Source organism: Eupeodes corollae, chromosome X (assembly GCF_945859685.1).
Source record: "Eupeodes corollae chromosome X, idEupCoro1.1, whole genome shotgun sequence".
NCBI classification, from domain to species: domain Eukaryota; kingdom Metazoa; phylum Arthropoda; class Insecta; order Diptera; family Syrphidae; genus Eupeodes; species Eupeodes corollae.
Window position 1 is genome coordinate 1541914 of NC_079150.1, and position 15163 is coordinate 1557076.

General features: G+C 31.2%; 2 protein-coding genes across 5 annotated transcripts in view; one reads left to right on the forward strand and one right to left on the reverse strand.

The window, feature by feature from the left end:
* The window catches only part of LOC129953197 (glutamine--fructose-6-phosphate aminotransferase [isomerizing] 2), a 233214-nt gene that overhangs the window by 123301 nt on the left and 94750 nt on the right, over positions 1–15163 (forward strand). The gene's annotated exons all lie outside the window — the stretch shown is intronic.
* Positions 1–15163, reverse strand: part of LOC129953195 (plasma membrane calcium-transporting ATPase 3) — a 127316-nt gene that overhangs the window by 89783 nt on the left and 22370 nt on the right. For 3 of the 4 annotated variants that reach the window (XM_056066101.1, XM_056066099.1, XM_056066103.1), the window contains exon 2: positions 10839–10925. The exons of the other annotated variant lie outside the window; for it this stretch is intronic. The gene's annotated coding sequence lies outside the window, so the exon portion shown is untranslated. The remainder of the gene's footprint in view (positions 1–10838; positions 10926–15163) is intronic. 4 annotated transcript variants of the gene reach the window in all.

Genomic DNA, 15163 nt, shown 5'->3' on the forward strand with positions numbered 1-15163 from the left:
TGTTTCTTACATCGTTGTTTTATTTTATATTTTTTAGATAGCACCAAAATATACATCATGAGTATAATTCTTTATATATTATTTGGTGCCTTGACCTTAAATTCAATGTCTGGTTGGTATAATTTTATAAAAAGACGTATGCACATATTTTCGTAGTTTATAATTATATGTTATTGCAATATTTGAAAAAAACTAAAAGAGAAAATTTATTATAAAATTTGTCGTACATCCAGGAGACCTACAAAAATCCCATACCGAAGGCGGGTCGTGATTGACGGAAACGCGAGGAGGAAGAGGATAAAAAGTGATAACCGACACTTAATTTAAATAAACGACGGGTTATTCTTTCAAATCGCTTCATAGAAAATTCAAGACAGTCAAAATATAAAATTTTAAAAAAGAGGCTCGAATACGACCCACACTGATAACTGTCATGTCCATCCCTTATGTCGTAAGACTTTAACAAAATATTCATAACAATATTTTGTGTGAGATAAATAATTTGAAGTCAATATCTTTCTTTGTTCTCTTAATGCTTGAGTCGAAAACCATTTCTTATCAGTTTTTTTTTGTTTTAGTAGGTTTTCGTGTTTTGTTAAACAAGTTGTCAGCTATATCTTTCTAAACATTAACTAAAAATTACCAAAAATATTTTGCATATGATGAATAGTGTGATTTCAAAATCTATTTTTGTCAACGAGATTTTTGGTCGAAAACCAATTTGAAAAGCAATTCTTAAATTTTTGTATTTCTTATGTAAATACAGATTAGATTTTTCTTATAACAATACCTTTTGTTAACAACAAAATTTAGCAAAGAATGAAAGACAAGACAACAATACCTTGATTTTTTCAAGAAATGTCAAGGATCGAACAACAATTTGTACCAATTTTGCGTCCTATTTTTTGTAGATTTTAATATTTATGAAAAAATTAACTGTTGTATTTTTGAAAAAACAACTGTACTAAATCTTAAAAACAATATTTTCTATAAGATGAAATCAGTTTGGAGCTATAATTTTTAAGATTTTTGAGTCGAAAATCAATTTTTACCAACTTTTAGAAATGGTTATTAAGTTTTTATTTTTTGTTAAAAAGCCGTCAATTTGATTGTTCTCAAAATGTTACCAGGTGTCAAAACGTTATTTTTTGTTGCATAAATTTATTTCGGAGATAAAATGATTTTTTGTTCTTGATTTATAAAAACAACCGTTAATTGGATTTTTTCAAAATTATACACGTTTTGTGTCACGTCACGTTATATAATATAAAATTTAATTAAAGTCACAACAACTTTACACTGGAGTTGAGGTACTAGTCACCCGTTGTTTACCACGGGATAAGGAAGAACCTGTGGATGTTTGTGTCTTCTTGAATGCACATGTCTACCATTTGAACATCAGCATGCGAAGACATTTCTTAAAATCTTTTATATAAATTCTAGGAGCCATGAGAAATCTCAATAACTTCATATGGGAAGTTAAAAAAAATTAAAAACTTAGAATAGCACATCAACCCAAATGCGATATAAATGAATTATCAGAATAAGAACATCTTTAAAAAAAAAAACAAGCTTGATTTGCTTAATACATTAACCTTATCATGAAACCTGACTGTAGAACAATGCCTTGGCCAGTTGAGCATTGGTTTTAATATTTTGTTTTGAACTTTTTTAAATAGGCTTCAGCGTAGTCAAATCACACTGGAGCACCTTAAGTAAATATATAGGCTGGAAAATAGTTTTGAATATAAAAATTGTATTATGCACACCAAGATTTACGGCATATGAACACATATAAAATTATTATTGTAATATTAGTTTATTTTTAATCGTGTTGGCGATATGTTTGTCGAAAGTCAGTTTCTTGTCAAGTTTTAACCCTAGGAACTTGCAGTTTCAGACCAAGCGATATGGACAGTTTAGCTGTAACGAATTTCGTGACAAAAAAACAAATTTTCTTCACCGGAAAACAGCTTACGATTTTTGAACATTAACCTTGATTTTCCACGTATGAAAATAGTTTTGTAAGGTATTAAATGAGCATTCTAGACTGTACTGAGAGCACATTGAGGCAATAGGCTAGAAGATAAAAGAGCTGTGTAGTCAGCAAACATAGCAAATTTAGTGTTTAAGACCAGAGATGGCAGGTCGGGCACATAAACGTTAAAAAGTATGTTTTTAGCATAAACCCTTGTTGAATTCCATTTACTATATCATCTAGAATAGAGCGTACACTTCGTATGGGCAAGTCGGGCCCATAAACGTTGAAAATTATGTTTCAACACAAACCCTTGTGGAATTTTATTTACTATATCATATGGAATAGAGCTTACACTTCTGGTGGGAGCAGCAAATTGTCTGTTTTAAAAAAAACGTTTGTAATAATTTAATAAGACATGTTGGAAAACCAAACTTCATAAGTTTGTAATTTAACTCGTGCGTGCTTCGCGCCATAGAGTGTCAAAGGCTTTTTCGATGTCCAAAAGAACTACACCAGTCGATAATTATTATAATTAAAGTAGTTTTTGACATGATTTTTAATTCTTAAAATTGTATAGCTTTTGGAGTGACCAGATCTAACGCCAAACTGCTCATTAGGTATATGTTTGCATCCTTGATAATTTTTAGTGATCGTCGATTTATAAGCTTTTCAAACAGTTTACTAACCGTTCTTAATAAACTAGACGGCCTATAAATATTAAGATTATCATTTGCTTTACCAGGTTTCTAGATACCTATAATTTATGCCTTCTTTCAATCATTCAGAAATACAAAAGAATCATGAAACAGTTGAAAAAATATTGTAAGATACTTTTTGGCCGTTGATGGCTTTAAGCTTGTAAGCAACCTGTTGCTCATACCATCAAGACCAGGTGACTTTGTGGGTTTTAATAGTAAAATCAACTCCTTTACAAAGAACTATTTTTACAAGTTTTTTTTTACTATTTACGTAACTGGGTAAAGACTTGAACTCAATAAACTATCTTGTCAATTTAGTAACAATATAGTTCACTTAACACAGCCATTGACTCGAAGATGCGGAATGATTGAACTTTTTTTGTTTTCTAATTTGTGTTACCTTCAAAAAGGGCTTGAATCTCTTATCAAAACTGGATAGAAGATTATTCTATTTTTTATTTTTCAAAATGTCTATCTACTTTTGCGTTCAAAATGTTGACATTATTCTTAAAAGTATCGACTCTACCGAACCCAATTTCTTCTTTCCGAGTTACGCATGCGAATCAATTGTAATTTATTTTCGGGCAATGTAATATTTGATTTGTATGATTCCAAGGAATAGATGATTCAGCCGAACTATTTACAACTTCCATAAAAGACTCTATGACACCATCAACCTGTTCAGGTGAAGTAATACAATCGATATACATATAAACTACTTTGGTTTAAATTTTCGATTCCAATTCGCAGCAGAAAAATTATAAATAACAGGGACCACATTACTTTGGCTTACTAATACTCACGACAAGTGATTCGACCGTATGTAAATCATTAATGGTAACTAATTGTGAAAAACGAATAAATACGAGTACTACAAATAAATAATACATTCTATTTTGTTGTACTTGTAAAATTAGACGGAAACTCAAATATGAAGAACAAGATACTTAAGTTGATAGGTAGGGTGCAATAATATCCGTCAACGGGATGAGTTTTCTAATTGAATTTACTTTCTAGGTCACCATTCCATTTTAACCTGCTCAAATTTGAAGAGAAGTACTAAGAAATCGAGTAATTATATCAAAAAGATTAAAGCCATTATCAACAAAGAAATTTATATGTATGTACATGCAAATATGTACATACGGGTATGTTCATACTCGTTATATTTCATGTTTACTGTATCCGCATTATGATGAAAGGAATTCTTTTTATCAGTGTTATTATTAAGTATGAAACTATAAAACAGCAATGTTTGTTCTTTAGCTGTCATCATATTTTATCATCTTTCAGCTTAAGACTTGAAAACAGAAAGAAAGACATACAAATTTAATCTTCAAAAGTAGTACCTGACTCAGTCAGAGAGAGAGAAATACAAATTTTATACGCATCAATGATAATATTTAACGATGTAACGAAAAAACAACAACCTTATATTGATGTGATTACTTATGACGGCACGATTTGTCGATGACGTGTTCAAAAACAATAATCAAGCAGTATCTATTAAACGTCTTAACGTCTTTGTTCTGAACTCACATTTTTTTTTTCAGAAGCTTAATTTTTTACCTTAGATCCTAGATAAGTAGAAAACTCAAAAACTGATTATGTTTTTCTTATATTTTTAGATTTATCGACGAGGATAAGATAAGAAAGATTGATTTTGGGCAGACAAGAAAAAAAATGTGTAAACTATTTAAGCCTACTGAAAAAGGCTTTTATCTTTTGATAATTTTTAATTAATTTATTTAAAACAAGATACACGACTGTGTATACAATCTATTTAAACATATTTCGTGTATTTTAAGATTTAAAAATGTACCTGCAAAAAATAAATTCAAACGCCATTTGATTCTTCGAAAAAAATTTCTTATTTTTGAAAAGTTTTATTTGAAAATTTACGGAGCAGTTTTTTTAAATAAATTTTTTGTATATAACACTTTTCAATTTAGTTTGAACATATTTTTGATATTTGGTTATTTGAATCAAAAATGATTAAACTTAAAAACAAAATAACGGTTTTATGAGGGGTACCCTTCTGGAGCAATACAGAAATAATAAATTTTACATAGGAAGTTATTGTAAACGTTCCGATTAGTCGAATTGAAAATCTTGATATTTCTCGACGTTTAAGGTCCTTAGAATCTAATTAAAATATTTTTAGAGAGAGGTCTTTTATCGTCGTCCATATCTTAAGAACTAGTAAAAATGTCAACTTCAAATAAACTTTTGTATACAGATAACAATGCATAAATATTCAGAAAGGAACAGCGCTTTTGAAATCTGGTAAAATTTTAAGAAAAATCGTTTTGACAGTTTAAAAAAATTAAACCATTACCAAAAGTTTTTTTTACAAGAAATACAAAAAAATATAACTACAACTTGGTAAAAACTGATTTTCGATTCAAATATTTTTTCAAAACTTCAAAATATTGGCTTCAAACTAATTTAAATTTATAGAAAATAATTTTTCGACATTAAGTATTTTTATAAAAATCCACCATTCAAATTTTTCATCAAAATTAAAATATAGTCCCCAAAATTGGTATGAATTGATATTCGATTCTCGATATCTCGTGTATATATGAAGGCATTGACTCCAAAATTGTTTCTTTCTGTGTTAATTTTTTTGTTATATTGTTTAAAAAAAAAAAAACAAACAATTTATCTGTATTTGTTGATAAACGAAACAAAAACTTTCAAGAAATCTTAGGAAAGTTATTTAAAATTGGTTTTCGACTAAAAATCTAGTTAATAGAAATATATTTCGAAATCAAATTATTCCATCATATTCAAAATATTGTTGGTAATTTTTTAGAAAAATATAAGGGACAACTTTTTTTTAACAAAACACAAAATTCTCCAAAATCAGCTAAAAACTGAGAATAAATAGTTTTCGACTTGAATATAAGGAGAGCAAAGAAGGATATTGACTTCAAATTATTTATCCCACACAAAATATTGTTAAAGTTTCAAGAAAGCAAATTGACAGACAGAATGGGAAAACTATTGACATAAATAATTTAATTTAGATTTTGGATTATAGAACAGATTTATGGCTTTCAAAAACCTTATAATACTTAATTGTCAGTGTTGCTTAAAATATTATGAACAAATTACAAATTGTACTTCCATTACATCATCTGTGTTGGCAATTGCAAAAGAAATGATTTTTGCTTAAATCATTCAATTTCTTTGAAATTCATTCAAAACAATAGAAGCTTTTATAGTAATATAGTATATTCAAGTATGGGTTAACATTTTAATTAATTGTAGAACATTGTCAATTCTCCCTTTTAGCATTCAAGTAATTTGCCCAACATCGAGCCAAACAATACACATTTCAATAGAATAAAATAAATAAGAATTTCTTGCGTCAGTAATTATAGTTTTCATGTCCTCGGCCATTAATCGTTATCTTCAGACATTACCCTAAATCATAGGCAAAGTACACATCAGCAGACGCGGTCAGGCAAATTATTGGTTCGCTTCTCTCACCTAGCTATATATGTATATGTACCTAAAAGTGATTTTTAATCTCACAAGAAAAAATGTTTACACAGAATAAATTACATTACTCCCGGAATCCGAGGTTGAGGAAGAAAATACAAGAAGTTATAGTCAGGTGGCCTGAGATCTAGAATGGATATTCAACAATGAGGTATTGAGAATTGCAATCGAAAATATATTGTAATTCGCTCATCACATAGCAATTTATAAAAAGAAATACTACAGCAGAAATGACATCGACACAACAAACGATAATAACATTCATCGATTTTAAAGGAAAGAATTTATGGGGTATACTCAAAGGCAAAATGATTGCATTACTTTTATGCCAAATTATTTCAACTGTCCCGCCAAAACAAGGAAATAAACGAACGCAGGCCGAGGCTAATAGCTAATCACGAGAGTCGCATGCTCACGGTCGCGCTGTTAGAATTCAGAACAAGTGGGCGAAACTTAGGTGAAATATGTACTATGTACAAAACATTATTGTAAAAGGTTGCTCTGGTTAAACGAATTTTGAATGCTTTCTTGGCATAAAAGCATGAAAAAATAAGTATAAGAACGCTAAAGATAACGACAGCGACGAATATACTTTAGCGTCGGACGCGACGTACCCACGAGACACAGTGTAGGGCGCTTGCTGGTAGTAACTTTTTCTCAAAAGCTAAAGACATGAGCTGAGCATGAATCTTATAATTTGTAGTTGTTCTTCTTCATCTTCATGCCTTATGTATTTTTAATTATTTTTATTCTGAAAGACATACATACATATGTGAGTCGAAGGTTTCTTTGTTTGCCCTTGAAGAGCACGAATAATTTAGAGGGAGATTAGTGTGACACTTCTTGATGCGTTTCCTCTACACGATTTCAGGGAAATAATAAATTAAGTGCATTTTGTAGTCCAGGATCGAAATTGAGTTCAAGAAATGCATAGGCCGTGTGGCGCAAAATGATTTCTTCCGCAAGGTTGTTTTAATACAAATCTAAATCATTCACCGGCTGAACAAATCAGCTACGAGGCCATTGAGTTTGGCTTACAGATTTGAAATCAGCAGGGCGGGTCTAACCCAAGGGCGGATCCAGACTTTTAACCAGGGGGGGTCACACACTTAGATCAGTTCTTACTCACCGCTTAAAAATAAATGTTCTTGTAACCTTACATTTACAGATTTCAATTGCTAAAGTGGCAACTTTAGTTATCAAATTATTTTAGAACACTGTTGTTCAGCAAGGAATGGTCTAACTATTTAATTTGGATGACTCGCTACATATGAAAGCATTCCAATATTCCAACTGATTTCTAAATATGCCATATTTAAGAGCTAAAACACAATAGTTTATAGGGTTTTTGGTGCGTATCAAGCAAAAATGTAAGAAATTGTTTTGAAACTAAGCTTTTTTTCTTGTTTCCATTTCTATTTATGAGAAGAACGTTACAAAAATTCAAGAGAGACAATTTGATATGGAGAACTGTCGGGCTTTTTTTGACGCAGTTTTTTCGGACTCAATTTTTGGGAGTCTATTATTACTATTGCTATCAGTTTGCTTAATCGTATTTTGACCTTAAAGGAGTCAACAAAACTTAAAAATTGTAGAGAGAAAACTGCTTGGTTTTTCAATTTGTGGATAAAGGTGCATTTAAGTACATAATTTCTCTAAAAAATCAAATTAAAACAAATAAATTATGTGGGATGAAACGTTTGTGTGGCACTCACAAATTACATGTTTTAGAATCTCTTTTCACTTCAAATCTCAAGGGATTCAAAGCTTCCAATTAGCCATTAGTTTTACAAAAGTGTTAGTTTTGCTATTTTTGGGACATTTTTATTCTTGAAATTTGTGTTTCCATCTCAGTTCTAGAGCATCAAAAGCAAATTCGCTTCAAAAGTAGATTTATTTTATTTTTTTTAAATATTTTGTATTCAACAGAAAATCATTTTATAAAGAAATAATGTCTTCCAAAAATGTTAATTTTTACTTTCCAACATATCAACATTTTTTAAATTGGGATAAAGTAAGTGTAAAGTGTGAAATGAATATTTTCACTGCCAACTTAATAGAACATTAAATAAGATAAGATCAGAAAATACCAAAAACAAGTATTTTAGAATAGTTTTTTGAAATACATTTTCTGAAATATTTTAATTTCCTTAACTGCATGTTGAACTTATATGTACATAGGTATCGACACGAGGAAATTATTTTCTAGAGCTTAATTTTCGGTAACAATTCCGAAACAATAAAACACATTTATGTCGCCATTTTATGCAGTCAATTTTTGACCCGATAGAATGGCGTGTCTTTATTATTAAACCAAATTTCAAATTGTTGTTAAAAGTGAATCAGTCACTGTAATAAATTCACATTGGCCCTCAATTCCATTGGTAAATTAGAATTTCATTCAAAAATTGATTATTTTTTTTGTGGTGCATGGAACACAATTGGACCTCTTTTCTTGGTTCTCGTTGTGTTTCTATAATTTCGTGTGCCAGCTTATTATTTAAAAAAAATTGTATTAGTAATTGTGCAAAGAGGGGTTTATCTGCTGAAAAATGCAGGCCTGCAGATTTGATCTTAAATCAAAAATAAATCAATTTATTTTGCCCAATTTAACGCAAATTAGAGGAAATTTGTGATTTGACATATCTATATCATGAAGTAATTGATTTATTTTGCCAATGGAAAACCCCATACTTTACCAAACAAATACTTGAAATGAATAAAATCTAACATTTTTGTAAATGTTAGCATTCATTTTAATTATATGAAACTTTTACTCTTACGCTTCATGATAAAACTTATACATCTATATATATATATATATGTATATCAATCTCCAGACAAACTTTTTCTCTAGCTTGTCAGTTGGCACAATTAAGTGTCTTTAAGATCTTTTTACTAAAAGGATTTCATCAAATTAAAGGTACAGTTAAGCCAAAAATTCATACCAAAAAATAATATTTTAATCGCTGTATTTTCTAGTAAAAACATCCCCAAAAATTCCAATTCATACAAAAATGTCAGATTTAAATAATTTTGTATGACCTATTATTTGCTAATAACTTAAATTTACAAAATACATATTCAAAATTAAAAAAAAAAGCGCTGAGTCGAATTAATTCTATTTTTTCTTATTTCGCAGCTAATTAGACTAACCCAATTTCAACCCCCTTCAAATTATTCCCCTTCGGCAATTTTCTAACCTCATCAACTTTAACAATCACTTGAAAATTTGCTGATAACTTTCACTTTTAGTGGATTTAAAATAGATAAGCAGAGTGGAAAGGCCTTTCATATTTAATCATAATTTAATTAAGAGATATCGATAACAATTGTTATCATTGCCTCCCGCCTGGCTCTTCCCCAGAGACTCCATCAGAGACGAGAGTGAATTTCTGAGAATATATGTGCACTATAACAGCACCATCAATTTGTGCTGCATTTTTTTCAATTACAAACAATAATTAAATGTCCGGTGTCAGCTTTCACATCCAATAACAATAACTTAAGGTTCAGCAGCAGTTTGCCTACAGTTTGTCATTATAATAAGATAAGGGACTCTGTTTCGATTTTGCTAGACCTTTCAGTAATAACTTCAAAATAGCCAATATGCTACTTAAAAAATGGTATAATTGAAAAAAAAAACGTGATACTCGAAAACGATAATCCAATGCACAGCACTATGTGAAGAAAGTGGCAGCACCTGATTTCAGAATACGATTTTTCTTTTATTTTAAAATATTTATAGAAGAACCATCAGAAGTTTGAATTCTTCATAAAAAAAGGACAAGAGCGTGTATCTTGCCATTTTAAATCAATCAACTTAAAAATAAAGTATCCCCTTCGGTGTGATTATAGTGTCAATACTAGTTTGGTAGGAAACTATGAGCAGAACTACCGCAAAGCCCTCAGAGTCATTGCGTTATCAAATTTCATTCACTTTTTGATAAACATGATGGACATTTGGAATGGGGTCATCATGCAGGGCGGATGGACATTGCTGCTCTGACTTATAGAAAACTTGAGTAGAGTATTGTGTCTTTGAAACTAGCCCTAAGGGATGGCGAACATCAATGAAAAACTGCAATTTAATGAAAACTTAACCCAACAAATTAAGAGCGAAATATAGTGAAAAGAAATTGAAATTAAGAATCGATTAAAATTGTTTTCAGGGTTCTATCATTCGATCGATTACATGATTTCGAATATTTTTCGAAATCACTTCAAGTCAAATTAAAGCAGCTGACATACATATATGTACATCACATCATATTGGCGTGCAAAACAATTTAAAATGATTTGTCAGTTCCCTCAAATACAATAAGAACAATTTCTCACGAATCAAGTGCATTAAATAAAAAAGTTAAGGTTTATTTCCTATAAGTAAAGCTACTACGGTTTTAATCTGGTCAAATTTAAATCAGTTCAAAATAGCAAAGATGGAAATGTAGAACACGGAAATCCATTTCTTTTTTACTTCGAAAAAAATGATATTGATGTAGATGAAAGTAAATTTCAGAGCTCAGTTTATATTTTGAATTGTTTTCAATTTCATTTCTAGTAAAGTGACATGTAGAACCTAGCTGTTAGTATTTACACATAGAAAAATTATAATCATAATAAAATAGTTGCCTTGAATTTAGACTTACCAAATCAATTTTGAAACAAATAATGTGTACTAGATCACCGTTTCATTTACTAAATGATTTAAGTTTTTATGACGACAAAGTTACAATCTGCAATGGAAGAATTAAGAAAAAAAGAAATCAACAATTACTTTAATCATTTTTCAAGAAATAAACGAAAATAACAAACGGTATTAGTAACAATTCTCCATTTAAAAAATCTCAATAAAAACGAATTCAATTTTAAAATTAAAGAAATCTAAAATATGTACAATTTTAATATGTACCTACCTAATACTTATTTGGATATTAAAAATCTAAATCTCTTGCGGAAGCAATAATTTTGACTACTTACAATTTTATTCGTGTTATCAAGGGCTGTACGACTTCTGCAGAATTGGTGTTTTTATTAATGCAACATAGCAGAAAGCGCAGATTATCTAAATTTATGAAAACATCCTATGGATGCACAACCTGCCCGATGCTGCTGATGTCATATCTTCTTCAATACATCTGTGTATTTCATTTCAAAAGTCAATTCTATTAGAAATTGTGTTTCGTTCTGAATATGTTTTCGTACACTGTAAGACATTCGAAACGGAACAAAATAGTACTAAAGACAAATTTTAAGGGACAAATCAAACATTATAACAATGTGTGATAAAAGGGAATCAAAAATTATTAGTTTATTATTTTAATTTTGAACGGAACTTTCGCCTTTCATGGTGAATTCTCTGCTCCTTTAAGATCAACTGCCGTTCCAGCCATGTTAAAACTAGATGTTAACTTAAAATTTGTAGGGCAATCATTATCAAAAAGGACACTATTATTCCATTGGCATAGCACAGCAAACCACATTAAGTTATATTGCAAAGGTCTGCAAAAATATTGTGTTCAATTCACATACATTTAAAAATTAATGGATTAAAAAGGAGTGAAGCAGGAAAATATAAAATTTATTTGATTAAAATGCTGTTTAAGTTCAGAAACCTTTTACCGACAGAAAATATAGCTTTTGAAGATAACTTTAGAGTATCATTTTATTCATAATATTTTTTAAAATTTAGTCTCCAATCGCAAAAAATGAAATTAAAAAAAAATGTTCTTACTATAATAGAAAAAAGTAATAGTCCATATGAATGGGCATGAACAGCAGAACATTTTTGTTTTTTCTTAACAATTTGCTAAAGTTAAAATCACGGAATGGCTACTTTAACTTTTAGCAATTTGCTAAATCCATGTGACATTCATTCGTATTTGCTTTGTTCATTTTTAGGTGCCAATTTTATCAGCAGCTACACGTCCGGTTAGATCTGGGTGATTAATCAAGTCGATTTTAGATCTTGAAAACCTGTTAAGGCATGTAGATCTCCTCATTACTTGAAAACACTCACTAACAACGATTAAATTATCGTTCTTAAATTCTACACTGTTTTTGATTCCCCATTGTACATTTGTACAATGCTGTCAAAATCAGAATTTAATTATCTGCCGATGGTAGTCCACATCGGAAGAACAAGGATGAGACTCTAAAAATCTGAGGGTACTGTCTTTAGCGAAACAATTTAGTGGGTTAGAAGATTCAGAGAAAAGATCATTTATAAAAATATGGAAGAGCGTCGGAGACGAAACGGAGCCCTGGGGCACACCAGCATTTATCAGATTTGAACCAGTTCAATAATACTTGAATTGAATGGTCCAAAAGGTAATTTCTAACCCAACGATGAAGCGATTCATCAATACCAAATGCAAGCAATTGCGATAAGAGAGCAATTTGGTGCCAAATTTTATCAAATGCCTTTGAAATATCAAATAATCTTTGATTTGTTCCACTGTTCGTTTAGATAAACCATGAGATCACCAGTGGACCTATTGAAACGAAAGCCATGATGCCGGTCATTAAGAAGCTTCCGTCCTTCAAGATATTTCTTAAGCTGAAAATTGATCAGCGTTTCCATGACCTTGGAAAGAAAGGACGTAAGTGCGATTGGACGATAGTTAAAGGGGGAGGAGGATTCAGGGATAGGCTGGACAAATGCAGTTTTCCATCCACTCGGAAAGAGACCTGTAGAATAGGACAGATTGCAAAGCTTACGCAGTAGTTTTGCCAGCATTGAAGAACACCTCTTCAGAGCGGGATAGTATCCGGGCCAGCGGATTTGTGTGTATAAAGGTCTTTTAGTACTCTTGCAACTGCATGAGTGCGATAGAAGATTCGTCACAAAAAATCTTTTAAGCTCTTAAGAACAGGAGGAGTCATGACACCGGTAGCGTCGAATTAACAGCAAACTTTGCTACAATCGAGCTTACACAGAAAGTGTCATTGTGGATGAGCTTTGGAACCTAGGATGACGCGGTGTTTCGTACGTTTGTTCACAAATGACCAGAAATGTTTAGTACTTTTGGGACATTGTAGTATTTTTTGCCTTAATTTCTTTTCATGCACGAATATGACCGCTGTAGGTATTTCTAGCTTGTTTGAACTTATTCCGGGTTTCCTCAGTGGGGTTGGCTTTATAAATCCGGAAACTTACAACTTTGATCTTAAAAACCTTTTTACAGTTTGAAGTTTTCCTTAGGTTTGATAAATTTTACCCTATTCAAGATAAAATTTATCATTCTGCAAAGAATTAAGTTTGTAATCTTATCTGCACTGGAATCCACGTCACTATCGAGGAAGCATAGTGACCAGTTAAAGTTCCTGAAGAATTCATTGAGACCGTCCCAGTTGGCTTTCTCATATTGCCAAACGGTTCTCGTAGGGGTTTTAACTTTAACTGGAGATTTTTGGCATGAGAAATTTGCAGATATGACACAATGGTCAGATGTGCCTAGAGGCGATAATACACTGACCGTATATTTATTAGGATCAGAGGTAAGAAACAAGTATAGGGTGTTGGCGGATTAACCTACAACGTCAGGAATTCGAGTTGGCTCGTCAACTAACTGAGTCAATTGGTTTAACTCACTAAAAATCTCGACATACCTTCCTTCGGCTGTTGTCTGTCCAGAATATTGTAGCCACAAAAAATTGTGTACATTGCAATCACCCGTATGTTCCTTCACGTTCACTTTGAAGAGTAAATTTGAACCATATTTATTTAAAATTTGTATTAATACATTGGCCATACTATGATAGAAGCTTGTAGGCAACATCATTACGGACGTAAACGGCTAGACCATGGTGAGAAAAGAATAATGGCAATAAGCTATAACCATTAAGGTTAAACTCGGTATTATCAGTGTTTTCACAAACCTGGATTTTACTGTTTAAAACAGTATGGACGTATACAGAACAATCATTTTTTCTTAGCCTCCGAATGTTGCTATATTTAACACAAAACTTACCAGCCATCACAATACACAAAAAAAAACATTAAAGTCTTCAAGTCTGTTGCAATTAGTGTTATGCCTTAATGGTAATCACACTAATTCGCTCCTGTGCAACAAAAAAATGTAACCGCAATTTATCTTGCATTACCTATATAGTCTTTTGCTACACTGAATGATTTAGAAGACAGTGCGCGCAGCAGCTATGCAAGCAACAGTGAGAGAAGCTAGAATGGGAATGTGGGGAGAACATTGGAAACTCGATGTGTTCTTTTTATTTTTAATTATATGGGTACACAATTGGTATTTTGTTTCGATTGCTAGGTAGGTGGTAATTAAAAGAGAAAAATCTTAAAACAATTAACGACACCAAAAGCAGCCATAAGCCGCTTTCTGTCAGAAACTCTTTAGTACTGCTGGCCGTTTGCGATGTGCCTAAATTGAATTTCCCTTGCAGAGTTGTATTCAAAAATGAAACTGTTTTCGGATTTTTGTAACTTCAAACAAGGAACCAAAATTTAAAAAACTAAAACTAAATTTGAGGAACATGTCATATTAAGAAATGGAGTAGTTCTTAGATCTTCAAATGAACTCCCCTTTTATTTGGACTACCATAAATCATTGGTCAATGCCAATAAGCCGGCGCGGTGCTCAGGTCGTCGTAAGAGCAGTTCAGAGTCAATATTGTATAAGATATAGCGGCCGCCTAAATTAGTGGTCGAGTCATGCAAACTCGCAACACGGATTCCATGCGTGTAGATCTTTTTATTTTACTTCAAATTTATGAATCAAGGAATCATAGTTTCTAAAATGGGTTGCGTTTTATAAAAAAATAAAAACTTTTAAGTCCTATGTATGTATACGTTATATACGTAAAGTTTCAGCAAGTAAAATTCTTATGAATATATGTACTGTACATACATTTGGTTTACCTTAGTTATCGAATCCTATAATGATGTCGATGGCCTCAAAATTGTTTTTTCTCAAGTTAGGAAACAATAAAAAAAACCTTGGATCGA